We start from the raw sequence: 27,313 nt of genomic DNA, 5'->3' as shown, positions 1-27,313 counted from the left end.
GAAGCCGGCCCGTCCTTGCTGCTTGACACAGTCGCTGCAGGGAAGAAACATCTGCACAGCATATGTTTCAAGGGACCTGGCATATATGGCATACTGTTCTTAATATGTTTGCTCCCCTTCTTAGCGCTATGTGTTTTAACCAAGGTCACCTCTCTGAGAAAGGTTGTTTCCCCAGGTGGGGATTTTTCCTTGGAGTTAGGGATTAGCAGGGCTAAGGAAGGGAATAAAACCCCTTAAGTAAGTGCTAGGTGGGTAATTAATCACTTTAACTACAAATAATAAGCTACATATCTTTACTTAGGATAATCTCCTTCAGTTACTTCCTTGGAGCTTAACAGAACAATAGAGTAGTGACCTTGGAATGGAGATAACAAATTCCCTAACCTTTGGAATAGAATGGATAGGATTAAAGTCAACTGGTATAAATACAGATGTAACAAGAGAATAAAGAGAGAACCTGGCTAGAGAACCTGGCTAGAGAACCTCGCTATGCTGATCAGCTGAATGCTGTCTCCGTGTTATTCCTTCTTCGCCAACTCCGTCCACACCTTTGGGAACCCCTGGACCTGCTGGGGCTGAACCCCAACACTCTTTCTGTTGCCTCCACTTACAGGATCTCCTGGCTCCCAAAGGACATTGCCAGCTCTTTCATATGCTGTCCCCAAAGCAGGATTTTGTAAGGCAATAATACTGTCAAATAATATCACACATCATGTGAGAACTTGAGAGAAATTACGGAGAACTGGGCAGGAGTGTTTTGCTAGTGAAATTTTGGGAAAGAATAGTTGCCTGCATATTATTTAACAAAAATAATTTCAGATGGAAGCTCTATCATTTAGTTGCAATAGTTGGCAAACTTCACCCCTATTTGTTGTATTAAAATATACCCTGGCTGTCCTCCTTCCCAAGATCACCTTTCATTCCAAAGGAAAGGGATACCAAAGAGATAAACTAGCATTTCCTTCTCACTTATCTCTAAGTCATATTCTCTACTTTCCTTGTATAAATACATTCAATCTTACTGCAAACCAGAGTTAGGTATTATTATCCCTATTTCAAAAAACCAAAAACCAAGGATAATTGAGATTAAATTATTTCCACAAAGTCACATTTAATAAGGGGCACAATCAAGATTTGTAATCGATTTACTCCAAAAATAATAGCTGCTAACATTTAGGAAGAACTTATAAATGTCAAGCACTATTCTAAAATCTTTACACATATCTCTATATATAAAACCCTAATACGCAAATAGATCGAACAGCAGAACAACCGAACAACCAGTTGCTATGACGTGCACTGACCACTAGGGGGCGCGCACCAAACATGAAGGGCATGGGCAATAGGCAGCAGAGCACAGAACATGGCAGGTGTCAGCTGTAGTGGGATGATGGAGCAGGTGAGCGGGGGCACCAGACCAAGGCAGGGCACTGGTCGCTGTCATCAAGGTGAGCCTCTGGTGGGTAGTGAAAATTCTTTGCTCCCACATGCTGTGATCCTGTCCAGAACTCACACCTTCTGCTGGCACCGGCCCTGCCCGCTGCTGGCCCTGATCGCCCCTGAGGGCTTCTCCACCTCCCCCTGCTCCTGAGCGGTGATCGGGGCCAGCAGCTACCTCTTGACCCGCTGCTGATGACAGCCCCGCTCACACCTGTTGCCAGCACTGGAAATGCCACTCGCACCCACTGCTGGCACCGGTGCCGGTCCCAATAGCTCAGCGCCGTCAGCAAGTGTGAGCAGTGGCTGCTGGCCCCAATCGCCCCTGAGGGCTTCTCCACCTCCCCCTGTTCCTGAGGGGCAATCAGGGCAGCAGCTGCTGCTCACACTCGCTGCTGGCACTGACCCCAATGCTCCACAGGTGTGAGCGGACCCAGCATCATCAGCGTGTGGGAGCAGCGGCCGTGGGAGTGGGGCTGCCAGCAGACAGGGGACCAGGGCGCAGTGGGAGGGGCTGAGCAGGGGCACAAAGGATACACCTCTGTGCCCACTGCAGCCTCATGGCCCACAGTTCCTTTCAAGATGCACAAATTCATGTACTGGGCCCCTAGTTCACTAATAAAATTAAGAATAAAATGTTAAAGTTAGATAGATTGACCTATCTACTTATTGTCTCTCAAAAATATAGATGGAACAACAAGGTATGTAAAAACTAGTTAAGTCAAATTTATATTTAAGGTTATTATTTTATATTTGTATAAATCTTTAGAGATCATTTAAATATTAAATAATCCAATCATTTTATTTTACAGATGCTTAAAAGAGGTGCAGAGAACTGATTTGTCAATCGAGGGATTTGGAAAATGAACAATATTAGTTTGAGTCCCTAGTTCTTCATTGTTTTTGAATTATTAACTACAGGGGAAATCAGGATAACAAATTAAAAAGTTAAAAAAATTATTTCTCAAAGAAAAATTTTCTACTCTCAGTCACTAGGAGCTAAGAGAAGCAAGACATCAATGTGATTGGCATCATCTAGAAGGTTCCATTGAAAAGAGAAGCCTAATCTAGGTTTTGAAAAATAACTGAGAAGAGGATAGAGCAAGTAAGGTGGACAAGGTTGGTGTGTGACCTTTGGTGTCTCTTCTAGTTTTAGGATTTTTTCACCTTCTGGTGCCCTCTCTTCTACCCCCAACCCTTTCTTGTAACCTAGAGGATAGCACATCTCTTTATCTTGGGGTTTCTCAATTATTTGGAGAGATCTCTCAGTGTTCTTTTGACAAGCTTCCCACTCAAACACGACAGGATTCAAGGTATCTCACTTAGCTTCGGGGCTCATTCTAAAAGATTAGTAAATGCATCTGGAAAGGATTTCTTTAAAATATGAATATGGTTGCTCATTAAACAATTCAGCATTCATTTTCTGGTTCGAGTGGCCCGATTGAATCAACAATGTGATGGTGATGGTGGGAGAATGCCTTCCACTTTAGGAAACTTTCCTCAAAATTGTGCCAAATGTATCTTGAAAAGAGTTCTCCTGTATTTTATGATCCAAGCATGTGCAGTATGTGAGCTTAATATAAACAAACTAGTAGATGATTTGGAAACACAGCTAGAAAATGTCATAAGAATATATTCTTTCCCTATGAGTTATGTTTTTTGTTAGTTGTTTTCCTGCTCTAATTTCCTTTTCCTGGACCCTCATGTCTCAACTGAGTGGATTCTTGGGTTCCCCAATTTAATATGTCAGAACATTTTGGCTCACATATCATGACCCTTTCCATATATTAGACACTCTATAAAAAGTGTCTGCCACCTACCACTCTAATGAGCTGGCCTTAGGGCAGTGATTACAAAAGATAATCATAATTACTATTCTTATCTTTATTATATTATAATGAAGATTGCAATAATTTTAAAATCATTACTATGTGATAGATGGTGTATAATATGCATCACATCAATGATGTCACTGAATCATCACAACATCCTGTTAGGGTAGGTAATATTTTTAGCCCCCTTTTACAGACGAGGTCACTGAAATATAAAAACTTAAGTGCCTCGCCCAACATTGTGAAAGGGATCAGAATAGAACACTCCAAAATACACCATTTTGGCATAAGGATTGTTGAGCTAAAGGCGATTGAAAGTCTGCAGATGCAAGAAGAGTTCTCTGCCCTCCTTTTATCTAACTAAAAGCAGAGCATACATTTCCCTTTGTGAACCTGCCTCCCCACCCCCCACCCTGTGCCAGGAATCAGGGAATAGCTCTTATCTCCAGAGATAGAGAGGCAGCACCAAGGTTAAGTCTGCATAAACAACCATAGCTAAAACAAGCCTTATCTTCTATTAGTTCCCCCCATATATTTCCTACTCACTTTTCCAAGTTATCATCCCTTGAAATTCAAACTCCCTTTCTTTTGTCAAAATGATATACAAGCTCCAGAGTTTGCTTCTTTGAATTTCACTTCTTTGAACTTTCATGCACATAACTGTTAATAAAATTGTATATCTTTTCTTCTGTTCATCTGACTTTCATTAGTCTAATTTGCAGGTACCAGTTACTGAACATAAGAGGAGAGAGGAAAAGTTTTTCCTCCCAGACAATTGGTAGACATCAAAGAGTTGACATTTAACCACCAAAATTCTCACTCAAGACTTAGTGTCCTTACATCCATGGGGAGGTATTCCTAAAGATCAGTATTTTTGTTTTGTTTTTATTGTGGCCCTACTAAACAAAGAGAAACAAGATTTAAAATGCAAATGGGCCGAAACCGGCTTGGCTCAGTGGATAGAGCGTCGGCCTGCGGACTGAAAGGTCCCGGGTTCGATTCCGGTCAAGGGCATGTACCTGGGTTGCGGGCACATCCCCAGTAGGAGATGTGCGGGAGGCAGCTGATTGATGTTTCTCATCGATGTTTCTAACTCTCTATCTCTCTCCCTTCCTCTCTGTAAAAAAATCAATAAAATATATTTAAAAAAAAAATAAATAAAATGCAAATGGTATCCAGAAAGGTAGCAAGTGGTAGGGCCTTAGCCTCTACTGAAATGTAAATGTTTAGTTGCAAGTTCTTTCCTGGAGCAAGGTCAAATGAGATAGGGGGAAGGAGGGGCTCAGAAGAGAAGTGGGAGGAAGGAGGATAGAGTGGAAGAAAAGGGGGAGAAAAAATGAGAGGGAGAAGATTTAAGTGATTCTCTGTGCCAGCCACCATGACAGATTCAAGCTGACTTTAGCCTGTTTTCTGCCTGTGAGATTCTCAGAGACTGCCAGGGAGAAGAGAGCTAAAATAGAATTTTAAATGGCTATTGAAAAGAGATGAGCAAGGAATTAATTCTCCCTGAACTAGTCCCACCTTCTAGGGCCGGTCCATAGTCTCTGGGTTTCTTTTAACTAGATATGCGTAGTAGCTCATCAATTCCACTTTCTCAGCAGTAGCTCCAAATGACCTCAGAAATAGAGCAGGTGTTCTTAAAAGCGTGGCCAATGGCATTTCCGTGAATGTTGCACTAGCGATAGCCAGGCTGAGGGCCCTGCCTTCAGTGTCTGTTCCTAGGCTCTGTGACACCTTCCCGCTCACTTGGGGCAGGACCCTGCTGCCCCAGATACATCACTTCCTCAGCTTGTTCTCTCAGTTCTTAGGCACAGGATTCCCGTAGATTGGCCTGGGCATTCTCAGAGCTGCATTGGCTCATTTCCCGTAGCACAGCAGCACTTCGGAAAGAGAGCTCAACAGGTCTAGCCTTAAATGCATTCCAGACCTCCAAAGACTCTGGATGATTATCTGGATCATGTCTGTACAAAGTGCTGTAAGGACTTCGTGGGAAAAATATTTGTAGAGTTCTCAAGATCCTCCTCTGAGAACACTTCTAAAGCCCCCTTCTCTCTCTCTCTCTCTCTCTCTCTCTCTCTCTCTCTCTCTCTCTCTCTCTCTCTTTCTCTCAATCTTTTTTCAGACACCAAACTCTAGAATTTTGTTTTTTAAGTTTAAATGGTCCTTGATTTAAGTATAAGCACACACACACACACACACACACACACTTAATTATCATGAAGACCATTTCTTTGATCTCCAAAAAGAGAGCTAGAAAGGGGATGGTTTCTGAGAATTACATATTTCCCAGAACTTACTATCAGTAAATGTTTGAGCTTGATTGACTCCTGCTAGAGATCACCAGTTTTCTTGAAACGCTATTATTTCAAGAAAATTATTGAAATGCTATATTATTTTTTATTGCTGCTGTAACAAATTACAACAAACTTGGTGATTAAAACAACACAAAGTTTCTTAGCTTACTGCTCTGGAGGTCAGAAGTCTGAAGTGGGTCTCTGAGGTGTTGTACTCCGATAGGAGGTTTAAGAAGTAATCTCTCTCTCTCTCTCTTTCTTTTTGAAGTTCTAGAACCTGTCCACATTCCTTGGCTAGTGGCCACCTCCCCTCCAATGCCAGGAGTGGCCAGTTGAGTCTTCCTCAGGTGTTATTCTGAACCTGACCCTTGCACCTCTTTTTTTCATAGATCCTTGTGATATACTGGGTCTGCGTGGATAATTCAGGATCATCTCCATATTTTAAGGTAAGCTGACTGACAACCTTAATCCCATCTGCAAGTTTAATTACCCTTTACATGTAACCCAGAATTTCCATAGGTTTAGGGGATGAGGATGTGGATGTCTTGGACAGGGAGTGGGGGTGGGGGGGGGGTGGGGGGATTAGTCTGCCCAGCACACGGTTATCCTATCTAATAAAAGAGAAACATGGTAATTAGCGTACGATCGCTACCCTTCCCATTGGCTAATCAGGGCGATATGCAAATTAACTGCCAGCCAAGATGGTGGCCGGCAGCCAGGCAGCTTGAAACTAACATGAGGCGTGCTTGCTTCAGTGACGGAGGAAACCAACGTTCCCCGCCTGCCTTGCCGGCATCTGAGCCTGCAGTTTGAAACACTGTAACAAATATAGAAGCTAAACAAAACCCCAGAAACCAGATACCTGCTTTCAGCAGCCAAGGCCTCAGAGCTGGAGCCAGAGCTAAAGCTGGCCCAGAATAAAAAAAAAAAGAAAAAAAGGAGCAGTTGGGAGCTTCAGTCACCCGCCTGCCTGAAAACAGCCCTCAGCCCCTCACCCAGACTGGCCAGGCATCCCAGTGGGGACCCCCACCCTGAAGGGTGTGTGTCCAGCTGCAAACAGCCATCATCCCCTCACCCAGGCTGGCCAGGCACCCCAGTGGGGACCCCCACCCTGATCCAGGACACCCTTCAGGGCAAACCAGCCAGCCCCACCCATGCACCAGGCCTCTATCCTATATAGTAAAAGGGTAGTATGCCTCCCAGCACTGGGATCAGCGGAGCCGATAAGCCTCCTGGCACCGGGATCAGTGTGACAGGGGGCAGCGCCCAAACCCCCTGATCGCCCTGCGGCTCTGTATGTGACAGGGGACGGGGCCACAACCTCCCTATCCACCCTGCTCTGTTCCTGACAGGGGAAGGCGCTCCAACCTCCTGATCATCCCTGCTCTGTGCCTGATATGGGAGAGCTCCCCAACCCCCTGATCGGCCCTGCTCTGTGTGTTGTGGGGTAGAGCCATAACCTCCCCATCGGCCCTGCCCTGCGTGTGACAGTGGCAGCGCCCCAACCCCCTGATCGGCCGTGCTCTGTGTGTGACAGGTGGTGGTGCCCCAACTCCCCTATCGGCCCTACTCTGTGAGTGACAGGGGGGAACTCCCCAACCCCCTGATGGGCCCTGCTCTGTGCGTGACAGGGGGGAGCTCCCCAACCCCCTGATCGACCCTGCTCTGTGCATGACAGGGGGGAGCTCCCCAACCCCCCTGATGGGCCCTGCTCTGTGCGTGACAGGGGTAGCTCCCCAACCCCCTGATCGACCCTGCTCTGTGCATGACAGGGGGGAGCTCCCCAACACCCCCTGATGGGCCCTGCTCTGTGTGTGACAGGGGGGAGCTCCCCAACCCCCTGATCGACCCTGCTCTGTGCATGACAGGGGGGAGCTCCCCAACACCCCCTGATGGGCCCTGCTCTGTGTATGACAGGGGGCAGCACCCCAACCCCCTGATTGGCCCTGCTCTGTGTGTGACAGGGGATGTCGCTGCAACCTCCCCTTCGACCCTGCCTTGAGTGTGACAGGGGGCAGTGCCCCAACCCCCCAATCGGCCCTACCCTGAGCGTGACTAAGGGTGGCATCGCAACCTCCCAATCTGCCCTGCTCTGTGCATGACAGGGGGCGGCGCCCCAACTCCCCAATCAGCCCTGCTCTGAGCCCGACTAGGGTCTGCACCTAGGGATTGGGCCTGCCCTCTGCCACCTGGGAGCAGGCCTAAGCCAGCAGGGCGTTATCTCCTGAGGGGTCCCAGACTGCGAGAGGGCACAGGCCAGGCTGAGGGACCTCCCCTTCACCCCCGAGTGCACAAATTTTTGTGCACCGGGCCTCTAGTCTTATATAATAAAAGGCTAATATGCAAATTGATTGAATGGCAGAACGACTGGTCGCTATGACATGCACTGACCACCAGGGACAGACACTCAGCGCAGGAGCTGCCCCTGGTGGTGAGTGCACTCCCACAGGTGGAGTGCCACTCAGCCAAAGCCAGGCTCATTCCTGGTGAGTGCAGCAGCGGTGGCGGGAGCCTCTCCCTGCATTTGCGACAGCGCTAAGGATGTCCAACTGCTGGCTTAGGGAGAGAGCCATCAGACAGATATGCCCTGAGGGCTCCTGGACTGTGAGAGGGCACAGGCTGGGCTGAAGGACCGTCCCCCCACTCCCCTCCAGTGCACAAATCTTGTGCACCAGGCCTCCAGTAATTAATTTGCTTATAACAGTAGACACTCCTTTAGATAAGAAAAAAAAGATAATTCTAAATTGACACCCAAAAGATAGAATCTAATTGATAGGAGCAAACCACTTGAAATATATTTGCATGAGTGTATATGTTTGTGTTTAGTATCAGGAACAAGGACCTTGTCTTTGAAAAGGAAAGGGCAACTTTAATTGGCCCTCTTATCTCTGAACTTCCAATTTTTTCTAAGAAAGGACTCTGAAGATGGTAGATTTTGAAATATTAAAAAAGAACATCAAACAATTTAGAAGATGTAGGCTAATGAGGACACGGAGGGACACTCTACTTTCATTTTAGCCATAGAAAGCAGTTAGATACAGAAGGGGGTTCCTGAACCCAGCACTAAACTTGGAGTTACAGAAGGTAGAACCCTGGAATGGATGGACTGTGTAATGTTGCTCTTTACAGAATTTCTGGGAGGGTCACAGAAATTAATGGAGCAGGAGGTGCTTCCTAAGCAGAGAAAAGGCAGTCACAGGCAACATTCTCTCTAGCTGGCCACGGCACTCCAGGATGGGTAAGACTAGGAACGAAGTAAGATCATCAGCTACCAAGGTTTCCATTTTTAGTTAAAGCTGCCAATGCTCTGAACGGGAGAAAGTCACAGATCATGTCTCAGAAAGACTGCTCTTGTCAGTAACAAGACTGTGGAAAATGAGGGGCTTTCTCCTAAGAACTGTGCCTTTAAATGGGCTGGCATCTTACACACTTGAGTTAAAAAAGCAACTCAAACACTTTCCAAACGCCTGCATTTATCCAGGATTTTGTTGTAATTTTACATGTGTTTGCACTTTTGCAGACTTTGCCTTGCTTATTCCCTGTATCAGTTTATTTTAAAAATGAGAGCATTGAGGTTATGAGAGTTTGCCTTATCCAAGGTCACGAACAGCAGCAAAACTGGGTTTTAGGACCAGGTGTTCTGGCTCCATATCTAGATTTGGGTTTCTCTCTTCCCTAGGACTTCACGGAATGCGTTTTCTATGTCGGGTGCTATGGTACGGGCGTTACCTTGGCGATTTATAAAATGAGAATAATAAAAATGCACACCTACTTTTGTTGTCAGGAGCAATAAAGGGGTTAACACACAGGACAGCTAAAGCATTCAGGGCGCCGCGGAGTACAAAATGAGTGCTTTCTTTGTAAGACTAATTATTATTATTTCTTCACCAGCCATCTCTGAACTATTGGTATTACTACATGCCTTTGAGAATGGAAGAAACTGGAATTCAAAATGGTGAAGACACAACCGCCATTCCTCGTATGTGACCATGAACCTGTCCTTATTCATAAAGCCTGCCTCCCACTGTCTCATAGGGCTCAGTTCTTTGACACACAGCCACCCCCAGTCTCTCAATTAGTTCTGGTTTTCCAACCAAGGATCATTCAATCTTTGTGGAAAGACACTCAGACTTCAGATGCTGTGGCTCAGAAACCACTGCTTTATCTGAGGACTGTGACCTTCACATCATTTCCCTCTCACTTCACTCGTGAAATTCTTCATTCATTCTTCAAAAGATTTGACACTGAGTATGTGCCATGCAAGATAGGCAAGGAGTGTGGGGGTTCCCTACCATGAAGAAGTTCACAGCCCAGAGGGGGAGGTAAGGAAGGAATGCCCGTAAATCATAAATCCAGGAAGAATATGAGTGTCCATGAGAAAGTGTGTTTAAGGTGCAGTGGGAGCTCAGAGGAGCGAGATGATCAGGGAAGTAGGAGGGTTGAGGTCCATCAGGAATGCTTCACAGAGTCTGCGTTTGGCCATGAATAGTGGTTCAATCATTCCTTCAATGAATCTATACACGTGTTAAATGTCTACTATATGTTAAAAATATGAGACCCCTCAATCCCATGCAATTCAATGGGCTCCACCTTGAAAATATCACCTCTCTCTGCCTAATTCTCACTACTGCTCATCTGAACTTCCTGGTTTCACTCTCACACCCCCATGGTCTGTTTTGTTTTTGCACAGCATTAGTCTTTATATTGATCTTCAATTCATTTATATTAATCCTTATAGATGAAAGAGTGCATTTTTCATATAACTTCCCTGCTTCTAGGTTCCCAGTAGTTGTCTATTACATTGGGGATAACAGTCAAACTCTTCACCAAGTATTGGCCTCTCTGTGATCTTAACTAAAATCAATTTCATCCTCTAACCCCCCCAATGCCCCCCAAAATCACAGTTCTCTCCTCACATGATCTTTCAGTTCTTTAAATAAACCAAGATTATCCTGCCTAAACACACTGTGCTTCTTGATTCTTCCATGTGGAAGTCTCTTTCCCTCAAAGCTGTTTCCTTCTTATGTCTGACTTACTCTCATCACTCTGTTCTAGGCTCAAATGCTGTCCTGAAAGAGGGCTTCCTTGGTCACCCATTCAGAAATATTCTGTCTCCTATCACCACCGCCCATTAATCTGTCAAATTGCTGTTTTATTCTCTTCATAAGACTCACTCCTCTCCCTGAACTTATTTTTCTTTATATATTTGTTATTTCATTCACTTCCTATTCTTTCCACTTGCATATAACACTTCTGTAAGGCCCATTATGAATCTTATTTGTCATATAATCTCAGCACCTAGAAGAGTGCTAGGCAATTAGAGGCTTTTTATAACTATTTGTTGAATGAATGAATGAATGAATGAATGAATGGCATATGACAAGGCTTTATTTTTCTTGTGCAGGCATTTGAAATTATATGAATTGGCTCAGCAATGATCATAATCAGAGATTACTAGATAACTTCAACTTCTAGTACAGTGGGCTTGAGAGAGAAATCAGACTGGGAATTGGGGGAAGGGCAGATAATGAAGAGGCACAAGTATCTATAAGAGAGTTGAATATAGAGGATCTAATAAATGTTTCTGGACAGTGGAGTGACATGATCATAGCAGTGTCCTGTTTGCTTCCTCTGGTAATAATAAGAGCAAAAGCACAATGAAAGACAAAGGAAAGAGACCACAGACAGGAAGACCAGTGAGTCGGCTGCTGCAGTAGTTTTAGCCAGAGGTCATGTCAGGGGGCAGAAAGGGACGGGCAAAGACAGTGGCAAAGATGCAGAGGCGAACCTGGCAGGAGAGTGTAAAGCAGAGATCGAGGACAGGAGGCATTCAAAGCAATCTGAGTTGATTGTGAAACCTGAGGCTTGATTTGTCAACATTTTACTGTCTCTGATTAATGAAAAAATAAAAAAAGGTGGTAGGACTGTATTGAAAGGGTGAAAGGATAACTAATGAATTTGATGAAAGAACTGAGTAACCAAGATGTCAGAAGGGCCAGAAAGAAAGCTGCTCTGAGTGGCCCACATAGGAGTGTGAGGACCTCTGCTTGAGAGGGCTGCCCTTGAGGTGGCTCCTCTCCAGGCACTCTTGACCATGACATCTATCTATCTGCAAAGTTCAACTTCAAAAATGCATTACTGCTTGGCTGGCCCACCTTGAGTCCGGCAAATACTCCTGTTATATCAACCAGCTATAGTCAGGAGGCAGGTCACATAAAGAGTATTAAAGAGTCACTTAATGGTCTGTGGTCCTCTTAGGAGAAAGGAAACTCTTGAGGGTCCAGAAAGCCACTCCAGGACACCCCTGGATGAAATTGGAAGGTGGAACATGTAGGGAGGTGCAGGTAACTGAACTTTTTATAGAGCTGTGTTTGAGTAACACAGGCAGGGAATCCACAAAGATGCTTAGTTCATGACTTGGAAATTATAAAGTTAGACCTTGGATGAGAGGCCAGAGCTAGAGATACAAATACTGGATTTATCTATCTAAAGTGATAGTTGAAGTGATGAAGTGAGTGAAATATTCAGGGAAGAGAATATTCAGAGAGAGAAACGGAGCAAGGAATTCTAGGAGTAAGAGGAGATAAGTGTGCCAGAGCAAGTGTGATGAGAGATTTAAGCAGACCTTGGAGTGAATTAAGAGAAGAAAGGGCTACAAGGAGAGGATTACCATTGTGTTAAATGTAGAAACCCAGAAATTCTCCAAATTAACCCTAGCACCAATTAGTTTGGGGATATTGGAAGTACACATGTGAGCATATGTGTGTGTATTATGGGGCGCGGTTGTAGTTTTTGCATATATGTCTAGAAGACTAGAGTGCAGGGGTGGAGGGGGAAAGGTAATGCTTGAAGAGATTTTCAACTGTGATTCTATGCTTTTCCATTCAATCCAAGACAAATCTACAAGTATCACTGAGTGTCCAGTATGTGCCCAAAATTGGGGCACATATGTACAGGTGAGCTAGCTCCTGCTCTCTTGGAGCCTAAAGTCCAATGGAGAATGCAGAGACGTAAGCAGGCAGTTATTAATTATTGCAGTGAAACCAATGCTGGTTCATCATGTGGGCTCATTAGATGGATGGCTATTTAACTCACACTTGAATCTGTACAGGTTTGCTAGGGAAAAAAAATCATCTAAGCTGAGAACTTAGGGATGAGCAGGGTGAGGCAAAGATGGGGAGAATGTATCATTGGAAGAGAGAACAGTAAGTTCAACATCTGAAACATGGCCAAGAGCTCAGTGCCCTGAGGAGAAAGGGACAGGAAAAGCATAGAGTGAATGGATTGAACGCCCAAAAATTGTGTTTCAAGATATGAGACATTTAAGGTAAGTAGGACCCAGATGACGCAGGCTCTTTGAACATGCTACAGGAGTTTGTTTAATCTTGAGAGGACTGGGGAACCAAGCAAGGATGTAAATAGAACCACAAGAGCATCAAACGTGTTCTTTTGAAAGATCAGTTATTACTGTGTAGAGAATTGATTGGGAGGTGAGTGTGGCTGAACTACAGGGAAAGAGACCAATTGAGAGGCTGTTCCAGAAATCCAAATGAAAGAGAAATTAGGAACGTGGCCAATAGCTAAAAACATTTGGAAGGATGTGAGCGATACAGAGGTAATGGAATCTCCAGACACTTGGAACTGATTAACATGAAAGCTAGAGAGGGAAAGAATCTGGATGATGTTCGAGCTTCCAAAAAACAAACAAACAAAACCATGTATCCTCTTTAATTGAAACTTGAGATTATTTGAGAAATTAGTTATCTTGTAAGAGACTAACAAATCTCTGCATGTTCTATAGGTTCGCAACAAGAAGCACCAAGTTAAGTGACGGCACAATACACTAGTCAGAGATAAGGTGGAAACACAAGGCACATCACAAGGTGGAATCTGCTAGAATGGGTGATTTAATCTCCCCAGAACATTCATCTCTACCTTCAGAACACCGTCATTAGTAAGGAAATGCAGTAAAACAGAGCTGAGTATCAGTGGCGCGTGACATCTGTTTACAGCAACGTAAAATCAAATGCTTTTGCTCAGCAGACTCTCCCCACCTCCACCTGACGCAGAATGGCAAGTTCTCCAGGTGGGAATATGCCATCTATTCTGCAATGCCAAGTGGGAGGCGCTCTTGTTACCATATAAATCATAGCAAATCCATTCAGTTCTTCCTTGAGGAATAACCAGCATTTGATCAATTCTCAGCACATCACTACCACATCTCTAATCCAAGCCACCATTTCTCCTTCCTGAATTCTGCCTCTTAAGCCATCTCGCAGCTTCTGCCCTTGCCTTCCCATTTTCTATTCTATAGAAAATACAGCCAGAATAAACCTTTTCAAACATTGGCCCAATCAGGTGATTTCCCTGCTTAAAATTGCCAGCAGCTCTCATTTTTCCAAAAATGAAAAGTAAAAACCCATTTACAATGGGATTTTAAGTCGGGTAGTATAAGTTTCTGATCTCAGCTCTCATTACTCCCTGCTTACTCACTCGCTCTAGCCACAGCAGTCTGTCTTCTCAATGTGCCTTGATCATCCCAGGCCTGCTTCTGCCACAGGGCCTTTGCACTTGTGGTTTCCTCTATCCGGATCAGTCTTTACCTAGAGTTCCACATGGTTCACTCCTGTGACAATGTCAGTGTTTTATTATTATGTCCTTATTGAGCCTGAAAGGCTGCCTTATCCAAAATTACCTTCTTCTACTCCTAATTATCCCTTACCTCTTCTAAATCTTTTTTTATTCTTCTTAGCAATTACAACTATCTTAGAGTGTATATATTTTCTTCATTTATCTTGTTTTCCCCACTTGCCTCCAAATGCCATTTGGCAGGATTTTTGTCACCTCATTCACTTTCCCCAGCACTGAGGTGACATGAGTGTTGTTGAAATATCTACTTAAAGCAACAAACATTCTCATTCTTAAGCACACATAGTTTTCTCTTTAATTAACACTAATAAATATATACATTGCCCTTAAATATTTTGTATTTAAATGTAACACAATGTAAATAGATACAAAAAATTCTAGCTTTCCTCTAGGAGAAAACACTATAAAATTGTTTCATAAATTGCTTATGAGAAAATTAAAAATGTAACAAAGAATTAAAGCTCAAAAACAGTGTGAGTGATTAAAACAAAAGTAATTAGTCTGCATTTCAAGGTAGGTGGGTCCTTAAATAAAGAACCCTTAACTTTTTATTTATTTATTTATTTATTTTTTAAAATATATTTTATTAATTTTTTACAGAGAGGAAGGGAGAGAGATAGAGAGTCAGAAACATCGATGAGAGAGAAACATCGATCAGCCGCCTCCTGCACATCTCCCACCAGGGATATGCCCGCAACCCAGGCACATGCCCCCGACCGGAACCGAACCCGGGACCTCTCAGTCCGCAGGCCGACGCTCTATCCACTGAGCCAAACCGGTTTCGGCAACTTTTTTTTTTTTTATTCCGAGATTGATTAGGATATATACATTTTGGATGTGAACGGGGAGAGCAGAATTGCTCTGCATAATTAAGGACAATGGGATTTTGAAAATAAATGTAAATGATTAAAAATTTTTATCCCATTAGTTTACATTCAATATTATTTTGTATTTGTTCCAGGTGTACAACATAGTGGTTAGACAATCATATATTTTACAAAATGTCCCCCCTGATATTTCCAGTACCCACCCGGCACCATGCACAGTTATTAAAATATTATTGACTCTATTCCCTGTGCTGTACTTTACATCCTGCGACTATTTTGTAACTACCAATCTGTACTTCTCAATCCCTTCACTTCTTTCACCAGGGAAAACCATGTGTGTTGAAGTGAAGAGACTGAAGTCAGAGAATTCATGCTCCTTAATAATCAACAACAGTCATTTACTGCGTATCTACTTCATTCAAGATATGGCAGCAGCAAGTCTTCACATACTATCTCGTTGAACTGTTGCAAGGACTCTGTGAGGTGTATATTATCAGCTCTTAGCAGAAAAGGTAACAGGGGTTTAAAGTACTTTTATGTTTTGCACATAATTTGTTGACACTGGAATCAAACCTAATCTGCCACAGCACCTCTTTCTCCAAGAAATACAGTATTTCAGAGAGGTTTGTTCTTTGAACCACCCTTGCCTTCTAGCCACAAGATGAAGATATTTGTCATAGGAAATTATTTTACACATATTAATTTGGTTTCTAGGTAAGTACATTAAAACCTTCTGTATTCCATCATGCAGATCAAAGAGCATGACTGTTTCTATGGGAATATGAGGCAGGAGTGCTAAGCTGCCGACTTAACAAATGAACATTGAGAATATAATTCAGCTCCTTCTTCTCGGAGGAGATAAATTGGTGGCAAGGATCAATTCCTCAATGCATTTCCTGTGTCATCTTTCCAGCTAGCATTTGGTTGTGCTGTATTTTCTCCCACCACCGAAGCACAAAAGCTGCACAGAAGTAAATGAGGAGCCCAGAGCCAATTTCTCACCCCAGACACTGCAGATTTCAATGTACATCTGCAAGTTCCAAATACGACTATAAACACGCCAGCCAAAACAAACTGCAATTTTTATAAAATCAATCTGGGGAGTATATTTTCCTGAAACCTAATGCTCATTGTCTAAGAGTGTGGTAGGAAAATGCAAGAATGGAAGGATAGCTCATACTCCATTCATGGATAGTGGGTGTCCCATATGAAACTTGATAGGGATAATCAAGCCTTATGGCCTCATCTTTCTCTCTTTGTCACTTCCTGAGAGTGAGATGTATAAGAAAGCCAAGAACTGCTCCTAGCCAATTCAGAACAGAGCTGTGCGTCACAGGGCTACTCAAAGTACAGCTTCAGCATCACCTGGGAGCGTATTAAAAAAGCCAATTCTTGGGCATACCTCCAATACGCTAAGTCAGAATCTCTGGGGTGGGGTGCAGTGACCGGTGCTATATCTGGGTGACTGTGATGCAAGCTAAAGTTTGAGAAGCACAAACTACAAACTATAGGGTAGGGATTAAACTTTGATCCAGAGAATGGGATTCAAGTCCCTGTAGTATCACTTGCTAGAGAATTACATTTAGATAAATCTTTTCACTTCTCTGGATTTTGTGTCCCTTATGTGTAAAAGAGTTGCATTATCCTGAGTTGCTTCTGAACCTAACATTAGAGCATTTTGTGGTTACTTGATGCTGATATAAATGTCCCCCACATAATGAAATATTTAAGGACCATTACCTGACTGATCACTGTCTCCTCGCTAGTGTGGTGGTGATGGTGATGATGATGATGGTGATGATAACTGAGCACTTCCTGTGTGCCAAGCGCTTTCCAGGAGTTTGACATGTGCTTGGCCTATTGCTGTTCTCTAATAGTAATTATTTTGAATCTGGTACTGAGGAAAACTAGGCAGGTTATGTAAATTATTCAATATCATACACAAAATGAGTTCTGAATTTGAGTCCAGATTTGACTTCAAAACTCCATGCTCCCTCCCCTCTGCTAAGGTCTGTCTTCCCAGACCTGGCCTCTTTCATCAAGGGAAAGAAAAACAAACACCCCCGCTGTCCACAAGGTGGGGCTAGGCTGACCCAATGGTCTGCTTCATTCTCTTAAGTATGTAAAGCAGTTACTTTGAACACTTTAACACATATATCGACTTGACTTCGTATAAAAGCCACTTTACCTTAAGAGTGATCAATAAACAAGGCTTGTAGTTGTGCTAAGTGCTGACTTATTGACAACTATGAGATGCTTTGTCCCTGGTGAAAAAACAATGCAGGAACTGGAAGCTGGAGAGAACTTTGGAAAGCTGTTAGCTTAAGAAAGTCATTATAGGCACAAGAAGATTTAGAACAATGACTTGTCCAAGGTCACATAGCTGGTTAGTAGCAGGGATGGGATCAGAATGTACCTTACTGCCCACTTGAGTTGGTGCTCTTGCCAATATTGCTTTATTACATCAAACTGAATATTCCTTTTGTGGGAGCAGTTATGTATCCATACATCCATGGTCAAGGAAAATTTATAAGAAAGATGTGGTGTAACAGTCTTCAAAGATAAGCAAGAATTACTCAAGCTAATAAAGTCAGAATAATAATTCTGGGCAGAGACAACAGCCTAAGAAAAGGTATGGAGTTCTGGAACCAAATGCTATGTTGGGGGGACAATCATAAAATTAGTACTAAAAAGTAAAAAGTGCAGTCCTGGCCAGTGTGGTTTAGTTGGTTGGGTGTTGTTCCATCCTTTGCACTGAGGGATTGCGAGTTCAATTCCTCGTCAGGGCACCTGCCTGGGTTGAGGGCTCGATCCCTGGTGGGGGGGCATGCAGGAGGCAGCCAATTAATGTTCTGCTCTCACATTGATGTTTCCCTTTCTATCTCCCTCTCCCTTCCTCTCTCCCTAAAAATCAATACAATATTTTTTTTAAAAGTCAAAAGTGCAAATCAGAAAGCAGTTGGAAATAGAGTGGCCAGCTCATGGAAGGCTGAGTATGTCATTCCAAGGCACTGGAAATTCATAAAGAGCTGTAAAGAAATTAGGCAGGAGGATGACAAGGTCAGAGTTTCCTCTGGCTACAGTGTGGAGTATGAAACATCAATATAAGGGGTGGGGAAAAAAGGGGAGGTAGGGAAATCCAAGCCTGAAGATAGTGAGGCCAATTATACTTAGAATATTCCTGACAAAAGAAGGTAAAGCCTGTTCTAGGTCAATTTTACTAGAATAAAGTAGAGAGGGAAAAGTAAAATATTTTTGAGAGGTCAAATGACCAGGACTTAGTGACTGATTGAATAAGGAAGAAAAGGGTATAAGGGTAACTCCCCAATGTCTAGCTCAGGTAACTGATGGAGAGTGATCAATCAGGAAGAACAAGGAGGAATACATCTGGCCATGTGGAAATAGTAAACCTAGTATTGAGGTCCTGATCATCACTGCAGAAACATCCTGGAGAGACAGTCAACACATTCGGCCTATAGCCCAAAATAGTGTAACGCAGGAGGCTGTCCAAGGCAAGAGGGTAGCAGGGTCAAGCTGAGAGTCCAGGAGAACACATCAGGAGAGGAGGAGCCTCAACAACTGTTCTGAAGAGAAAACAGAGAAGTTGGGAGAGGAGAGGGAAAGTCTTAGGTCAAAAAGGAAAAAGAAAATAGTGAGTGATAATTAGCTGTAAATGCATAGAGTCCTACTGAAGTAGAAACTAATTTCATTTTTGCAATGTGGGTGTAATTGGCTCGGAAGGGGAGGCAGTATGCATAGGAATCTCAAATATAGAAGAAGTGAGAACAGGAGTGTTTCTTACTTTAAGGGTTTAAAACATGTTAAAGAAGGGAGGGGACATGGGCATGGAGTGATTTAAGCATAACACATAAGCATAGTGAAGACCCAGAAGAGAAAAATAACTTAAAGTAGAGAGAGTTGGACCGATTGATGGCACATCTCTGGAAGTAAAGCGATCAACACAATGTCATTGGCTCTGGCTTAGAAAAATCTTGTATACTGATGTAAATAACAAAGGTTTAGACCTTTTCCTATTCAATATGTTACGTTTGTGGGAGTCGATTCTATATTACAGCTGTAGGTTCCTTGTAAAACACCAGAGGTTCCCAGATTATAATGTGAGCTGCAGAGCAGAAGTCCAGAAAGACTTAATGAGTTTCCTCTGACACCCTCTGGTCTCATGGAGTGTCTCATTCATGTACAGGGACAAAACAGCCACATGTTTTCTGTGATTGGCAAGCTCTCTAGCCATACAGGTATGGCAGATAAAACTAACCAATAATCCTTGGGGCTCTTTCCACTTATTCCAAAATAAACATAATATATATATATTATATATATATTATATATATATATATATATATATAATATATATATATATATATATATATAATATATATATATAAAGTTTTTTAATATATAACTTGTCTGAGAGCTCAGACCAAATGGGCTCCCAAATTATGCTGAACAGTGGGACAAGTTTGATGAATTTCAGTATGAATATGGTTTGACACAACTTTATTTGAAAATGGAGTGATCAAATTTGAGGGAGTGGGTATCTAGCATTCTTGCATGGCTTGAATATAGAGTGAATTTGGACTCAGTGAAAGAGAGAGAACAGATCCTTGCCAAGTGCCTCAGATACCTTCTTATTTAATCAGAGCAGCCAACCTGTCAGGAAAATATTACCCAATTATTGTGAATAATTACTGTCAATTAGTGTGATTCCAAAACATACTATTTCCCCTGACAATTTAATTTTTCTGAAATTTACATTCAACTTTTGATTGATCTGCTCATTTAATAGAATTTTCCCTCCTTAAAAGTGGTTATATCAAGAGGATAGCAATAAAGAGCCTTGGAATGGAGGAAACTGGGGCATAGAGAGGTTATGTGTCTTGCTCAGGAATACAAAATGGAATTAATATGAAAGCTGGGCAAGACAAATATTTATTTACCATCTCCTAAGTTGATGCAGATGCTATTCTAGGTCCAGTGTGTAAGAAGTGATAGGACAGAGAAGAGTGTCATGTGCCCTCAAGAAGCTGGCATTCCATAACCAATGGGCCAGACACTAGGGTGGTGAGGGCATGTGCTGGGGGGTGGGGGAGGGGGAGGGGGAGCCGGGGAGAGGTCAATGGGGGAAAAAGGAGACATATGTAATATTATATATAATAATTTAAACAATAAATAATTTTTTAAAAAACAAGAAGTTTGCATTCCAGCCCGGCCAGTGTGGGACAGTGGTTGAGCATTGACCCATGAACCAGGAGGTCACCATTTGATTCCCGGTCACAGTTAGATTCAGGGCACATGCCCGAATTGAGGGCTCAATCCCCAGTGTGGGGCATGCAGGAGACAACTGATGGATGATTCTCTCTCATCATTGATGTTTCTATCTTTCTTTCCCTCTCCCTTCCTCTCTCTGAAATCAATAAAAACATTTTTTATTTTTTTTAAAAAAGAAGCTTGCATTCCAGAGGAGAGAGATGGACACTAAAGTAAACAAGAAGATAAAGGAAATTTAGATGCTCTATAAATGCCAAAAAGAACATTAAGTAGGGCTAGGTGATAGAGACTGATTTGGGAGTTGCTTTTTGCAGGTCTTTCAGGAAGTAACCCATGAAGGAAGAGCAACTGCAAAGGCCCTAAGACAGATGGTAGCTCGCTCTTGACCAACTTTCAAATCAGATACTCCCTATAGTGAGCCATATGTGTCTCCCTTCAAGGGCCCATAATCTAATGGTGGGAACATATATGCCAAGTGATAAATGATTATGGCATATCAAGATCTATGAGGGAGATGCAGTGATGATTCTATAGAACCATGGGAAAATTGCAGTGTGCTGTGGACAGAATCAGTGAGCCAGGGAAGGGGACAGAGTTTGAGCTGGGTCTCCAAGAAGAAGAAGGAATTTGCCTGGGATATGGGGCAGGTTGTGGGTGGGTGTGTGCTATGCCTGGGAAGGATAGCATGTGAAAATTCATGGAGGTGTGGAGGAGCACAGCATATTCAGTATATTGTCGTGGCTGAGCTAAACTAGGGTCCAGAATGAGGAGAAGCAGGGGATAGAGCAACAAAAGGCAGCACCTGGAAGTGATTGAGCTTGGCAAGGCCTCACAACAAATTCTCTGTTTTTGAGGACAATGTCACTGAAAATGTTCCAAGTGAATTTCCCAGCAGTGACTGTCTGGTTTTCCAAGCTATCTTGATGTCTGTAGTTCTCAGCTCTGGTTGCCCATTAGAATCACCAGAGGGTTTTATAATAAATATAAATTAAAAAAAAATTAAATCAGTTGGTTGAGCATCATCCCATGCACTGAAAGATTGCTGGTTTGATTCCCGGTCAGGGCACATGCCTGGGTTGCAGGCTTGATCCTGATAGAGGGCTCAAAGGAGGTAGCTGATGAATGTTTTGCTTTCACATTAATGTTTCTCTCTCTCCCTTCCTCTCTCTAAAAATCAATAAGTATATTTAAAAAAAAAAAAAGTCCCTGGACAATTAAAATCAAAAGAGCTGGGAGTTGAGTTTAGTAGTAGTTTTCTACCACTAAAAGCAGCCAGTGTTGAGACTCATTCTTTCCAGAAGAATCAGCAGGGAAAGAGTTCTCCTGAAGGCAGAGCCCCTCCAGGGAAGAAGCTATCCCCCAAATGACCAGGAGCTGCCAAGGACTGATCCTGGGACTGGCAGTATCTATGTTCCTGGGTTTAGCAAAAGTCATTTTGAAAGTTAAGCAAATGAGGGAAATGTAATCATTATGCAACCAGGCTCTGAAATCTAATGGAGAGATCTGAACTTGACTGCGCCCCAAACTCTCGTCAGTAATTATCTCAGAAGAAAACAATGGTGCCAAAGGGAGGCCTGGATTCTGAAAGGTCCCAAGCTACCTCCTGGCTTTGCTTTTCCATAATGACACCTGAGGCACGTGTGTTTGTTCTGTAAACCTTAGTTAAAGAAAGTTAGCCTCCAAGACACCAGGGCTTTGGCAGAGAACAGTAAGTTTAATTGGAGCGTATCTGTTTTTGTTCCTAATGAGTCTACAATTTCATAGCCTGCCCCTAGTTTGAAATAAAATGTCCCCCTGCCTGGGATGATTAAAAACTTGTTTAATCCTACAATATATGGTAGCTGCTGAAATGTTTCCACTAAACAACACTGCTCAGAACTGAAGCCTGCAGGCAGGATGAGAACAGAGAAAAACTGTTGCTCGCTGGAACTTTAAGAAAAAAATCACATCCAACTATCCATGTTATATTTTGTTAAGAAAATCACCTTAGAATTGCATTTACTTCTCCAAGTTTGCTACAGTCCTCCTTCCTACCCCCCTCCCTTAACACCTTTTTTTTTGTTTTGTTTTGTTTTCCAGGAGTTTTCTCATTTGCAGATGGTGATGAACAATTTTAGGGGTCCATAACATTAAGTCTTATCAGAGTTTCTAGCTGAAATTAGGCTGTCTATTCTGATTGCCAGAGAGCTGCTCTATGCTAGAAAACATCTTTGCTAAAAATAAACCTCTTATTGACAAAACTACTAGTACTTGGGTCAGAATAAATGCAACTTCATCTAGTAACTATGGGCATTTTTCTCTGGGAAACTGTGAGGTGCCAATCACTAGGTGTTTCTTTAAGAGAAACATTGAAATAACATAAATCCAAGCACCTTTGTTCTCAGACTTATACATCCCTTTCACCTTCCTCCAGAGTTTGGGATCTGAGGAGTTCAGCTGTCTGCCTGGTATATTCTGCAAACAATCTAACTAGTGCATCAGAAAAAAAAAAAAATGTTCACAAATAATAAAGGAGCAGATGTTTCCTGAATCACAATAATTAAACAGAGTAAGCTAATTTGCCCATTGATCTGTGGTTCTTAACCTTTTGAAAAATCCGATTAAAGGTGTGAAATTTGTTAGAAAAGGCAAACACACATGCCCTGTTATACCATAAACATATGCAGTGGGCTCCATGATGTGTACACACAATGCCTGGCTTAGTGAATGGCACATGGTTGATACTCAATAAATATTTTTTCACTGAGTGAATGCATAAATGAGTGAATGGGATTTCACGGTAAGTTTGGATGGCCATGAAGCCTGCTTTCTTCAGAGCCCCAGCATCAATGTGAACCATTATGAAATTGAATTCTCCCAATTTCTTCTAGCTCTGGAGACGTTTTTTCCCTTTCTGTGTTAAGGGTCAACCATTTCCTCCCTCCCCACACAACTTATATCCAGAGAGGGCAAGCATGTTTGATTAAGATTCCATGTAGAGAATTATAATTGCTTCCAGCCTCTCTCAGAGAGATTACTCATATATATATATACATATATATATATATATATATATATATATATATATATATGTATATATATATATATATATATTGATTTCAGAGAGGAAGGGAAAGGGAGAGAGAGATAGAAACATCATTGGTGAGAGAGACTCATTGATTGGCTGTCTCCTTCACACCCCACACTAGGAATCAGCCCGAAACCGGGGCATGTGCCCTGACCGGGAATCCAATCGTGACCTTCTGGTTCACAGGTTGTGGCTCAACACTAAGCCACCATAGGTTGATGCTCAACCACTGAACCATACCGGCCAGGCTACTCTAGATGGTTTTAATGAAATATTTGGTTGTTCCTCAACTCCTCTGTAAGACAGTTAATTACCATCTCTTGATTTTCTCCCACATATCTATTGTAATGCACTTTAACTTATCTTCTTTCTTAGGAGACATCATCCGTCCCCTCTGTTTCCAAGTTCCAAGGTCATCTTAGTCCATATCCTGCAAAGGCAGCTATAGAACACTGCCTCAGGTTCCTTCCTGTGGCTGCCCTGGGCTGCCCGCTCTGAGATTCTCCAGACATGTGCTCTGAAAAGATGCTTCCACAGGGTCTATTTACAAGAACATATTCTGTCCACTCCCCCATCCACTCAACTATCCTGTGTCTAAGCCATTTAAAAAATCTTGTTTGTCTATATCTTAGTCTGCTGGGGCTTCCATAACAAAATTCAAAGACTGGTTGGTTTAAGAAACAGAGATTTATTTTTCATAGTAGACTGAGAAGTTCAAAATCAAGGTGCTGGCTTATCTGGCTCCTGGTGAGAGCTCTCTTCCTGGCTTACAGATGGCTAACCTCTCACTTTGTGCTCACACAGCCTTTTATCAGTATGTTCAGGCAGAGAGAGGTAGAACAAGCTCTTCTTTTCTTTATAAAGCCACTAATCCTATCATAAGGGCCCAACCTCATGACCTAATCATAATTACCTCCAAAGGCACAATCTCCAAATACTAGTACCTCGCATTGGGATTAAGATGAAACATGTGAATTTTAGAGGGACACAAACATTCAGTCCACAACACCTACTGACTAGAGAGAGAAACAGTATTCAAAGAAGAGGAAACAGAAATTCTTTTGAGAGCCTCTTGTTCACCAGATACATCTCATGTATGCTTTATTACATCCTACCACTATGGGGTAGCCATGTAGACTCCTATTGTAGAGTGAGGACTCAGAGGATCAGAGAGGTTAAGTCACTTGTGCATGGTCACATAGTTAGGAAACAGTGACCCAGGGACACTCACCTCCGTCTCACTGCACTGCCCTCTCATGGCTGCAAACACTGTTGGAAGATTGAATGTGTTAGTCTTACTGATGGGGACCTTTAAATAACACCAACATCTAGACCCCACCCGCATTATAAAGTTTCATCCAGCTCTTATTCATGGGGCCTCAGAGGTGGTCAGGAGCTTCATGATGAAGCTGAACATCTCTTTTCCAGCCACTGGCTGCCAGAAACTCATTGGAGTGGATGATGAGCGTGAACTTGGTACCTTTTATGAGACGTGTATGGCCATAGAATTTGCTGCTGAAGCTCTGGGTGAAGAATGGAAGGGTTGTGTGGTATGAATCGGTGGTGGCAATGACACACAAGGGTTTCCCCATGCAGGAGGATGTCTTCACCCAGAGCCTTGTACGCGTGCTACTGAGTAAGGGACATTCCAGTTATAGACCAAGGAGGACTGAGAAACAAAGTGCAAATCTGTTGGGGTTGCAGTGTAAACGCCGATTTCAGTATTCTCAACTTGGTCATTGTAACAAAAGGGGAGAAAGATATTCCTGGTCTCAGTGATACTCCTGTGCCTCGTACTACCTGGGACCCCAAAGATCCAGCAGAATCCACAAACTTTTCGCTCTCTCTAAAGAAATGATGTCCGCTAATATGGAGTGAAAAATCCCCTCAATAAAGAAGGTAAGAAACTTTAGATTCAGCGTCTTGCCTTGCTACTTCACCTGTTGCTCTGAAGAAACAATGTGCTAAGAAAAATAAGGAAGGGGCCACAGAATATGCTAAACTTTTGGCTAAGAGAATGAAGGAGGCCACATAAAAACTCCAGGAACAGTTGTGAAAAAAACCCATAGACTGTCCTCTCTGAGAGTTTCCGCCTCTAAGTCTGAGTCCAGTCAAAAATGAGATTTTTCTAAGAGTAACAAATAAATAAGAACATATATTGAGGAAAAAAAAAAGATTCATCTAGACTGGGGATAAGGCCACTTCCACAGATAGGGGATTCTGACTTGTGACCTGATTGGAAACCACTGTATCTCAACTCACTGTCTTCCCAAGATTAATAAATACAGAGGTTGCCTTTCAAGTGACAATGATCTCTGATGTGCTAAAACAGAAAAACATCATTTCAGGGCTCATCCGTGGCTTCTTAGGAAGTAACAAGCATATACCAATTGTCGACTTTGTCTGAGAGGGGTAATTATATTCGCATACCTACTGCTTCTTAGACATTGATATGTCACTTATTAAGGACAGAAGGTCTTGACGATATTAGAAGACATAGGAGACACACACACTGACATCACTCCCAACAATAGCCACAAAAAAGCACCAGGTATTTTCTTTGATTCCTTCTGATAAGAATACGTCCACACATTTTTTCCTTCCCCTGTTCACTAAAATAATATTAGATGTTACTATAAAGTCATGGGTTTTGATTTTAAGCTAAAAATAACAAAGGGACAAAAAAAACACCTTTGAGGTGATGAATATGTTTATTACTTTGATTGTGATGATGGCAATATAAGTGTATACAAATGCCCAAATTCACCAAATTGTATACATTAATTATGTACAGTTTTTAAAATACCAATTACACCTCCATAGAGCTGGAAATATTTGAAAACCAGCATTTAAACGTCTAAATGAAATTTGGGGCCTTCCCAAGAAGCACTCTGGGGAGCCGGCACTGAATTTAATGGTGCTACTGAAGCTCCAGCGCTTGTTGAATTTCCCAGGCGAAATGCCTGCAGAGTTTGTGACACATTCTTTTGAATGTCTGCTGGAAAAATCCCTGACCTTTACATGATGGATTTGAGTTTTGGAAATAACAAAATTGTATTTGGAGACAAGTTCTACAGTCAAGTCAAGTGAGCAAAACTAACAAGAATGCCTTCACTACGGTCTGGCAAAACTTGTTTCAAGATCAATTAGAATATAAAATTTTCCAACTGATTTTTAGCAATAATAGCATAGTATATTAAGGTCATAGATTAAGGTGAAAAAATTTTAGGATGAGATATATTTGAAAATGTAAGTTACTATTTTTTTTCAAGGTTGTTTTTCTTGTACAGTTGGGTTTTTGCTTGAAATGAGATCAATTTCAGTTGATATTAGGTAATTTCATGCTACCAGGTCAAGGATTAATGGAACAAAACAGTTTCTTTCTTTATCTTTTTTTATTACAATTTTTTTTCCAGTTACAGTTGACCATCAATATTACACTAGGTTCAGGTATATAGCATAGTGGTTAGATATTTATATAACTTACAAAGTGAATACCTCAATAAGTCTTGCACCCACCTAATACCACATAAAGTTATTATAACATTAGAAGCCCAGTGCATGAAATTTGTGCACAGGAGGGGTGTCCCTCAGCCCACCCTGCACCCTGTGGAATCAGGCCTAAACCAGCAGTTGGACATCCCTCTCACAATTTGGGACTGCTGGCTCCTAACCACTCACCTGCCTACCTGCCTGATTGCCCCTAACCACTTCTGCCTGCCAGCCTGGTCGCCCCTTAACTGCTCTCCTGCAGGCCTGATTGACACCTACCTGCGCCCCTGCCGGCCTGATCACTCCCAACTGCCCTCCCCTGCTGGCCTGATCACCCACAACTGCCCTCCCCTGTCGGCCATCTTGTGATGATGTGAGGGTGGTCATCTTGTGGCAGCTATCTTATGATGACGTTGCTTGAGGGCG

At 42.5% G+C, this 27,313-nt stretch overlaps 1 protein-coding gene and 1 pseudogene across 5 annotated transcripts in view; one reads left to right on the top strand and one right to left on the bottom strand.

Annotated features, from left to right (window-relative positions):
• KCNIP4 (potassium voltage-gated channel interacting protein 4) overlaps window positions 1–27,313 on the bottom strand; it is a 954,817-nt gene that overhangs the window by 181,142 nt on the left and 746,362 nt on the right. The gene's annotated exons all lie outside the window — the stretch shown is intronic.
• On the top strand, window positions 24,799–25,516 carry LOC308513319 (small ribosomal subunit protein eS6-like; annotated as a pseudogene). Its single transcript has one exon. The product of its transcript is annotated as a small ribosomal subunit protein eS6-like (transcript).

This window comes from Myotis nattereri (assembly GCF_964212035.1).
Source record: "Myotis nattereri genome assembly, chromosome: 1".
In the NCBI taxonomy this organism is placed as follows: Eukaryota; Metazoa; Chordata; class Mammalia; order Chiroptera; family Vespertilionidae; genus Myotis; species Myotis nattereri.
Note: the sequence above shows the minus strand (reverse complement) of the source record. Positions and strands in the feature narration are given on the sequence as shown.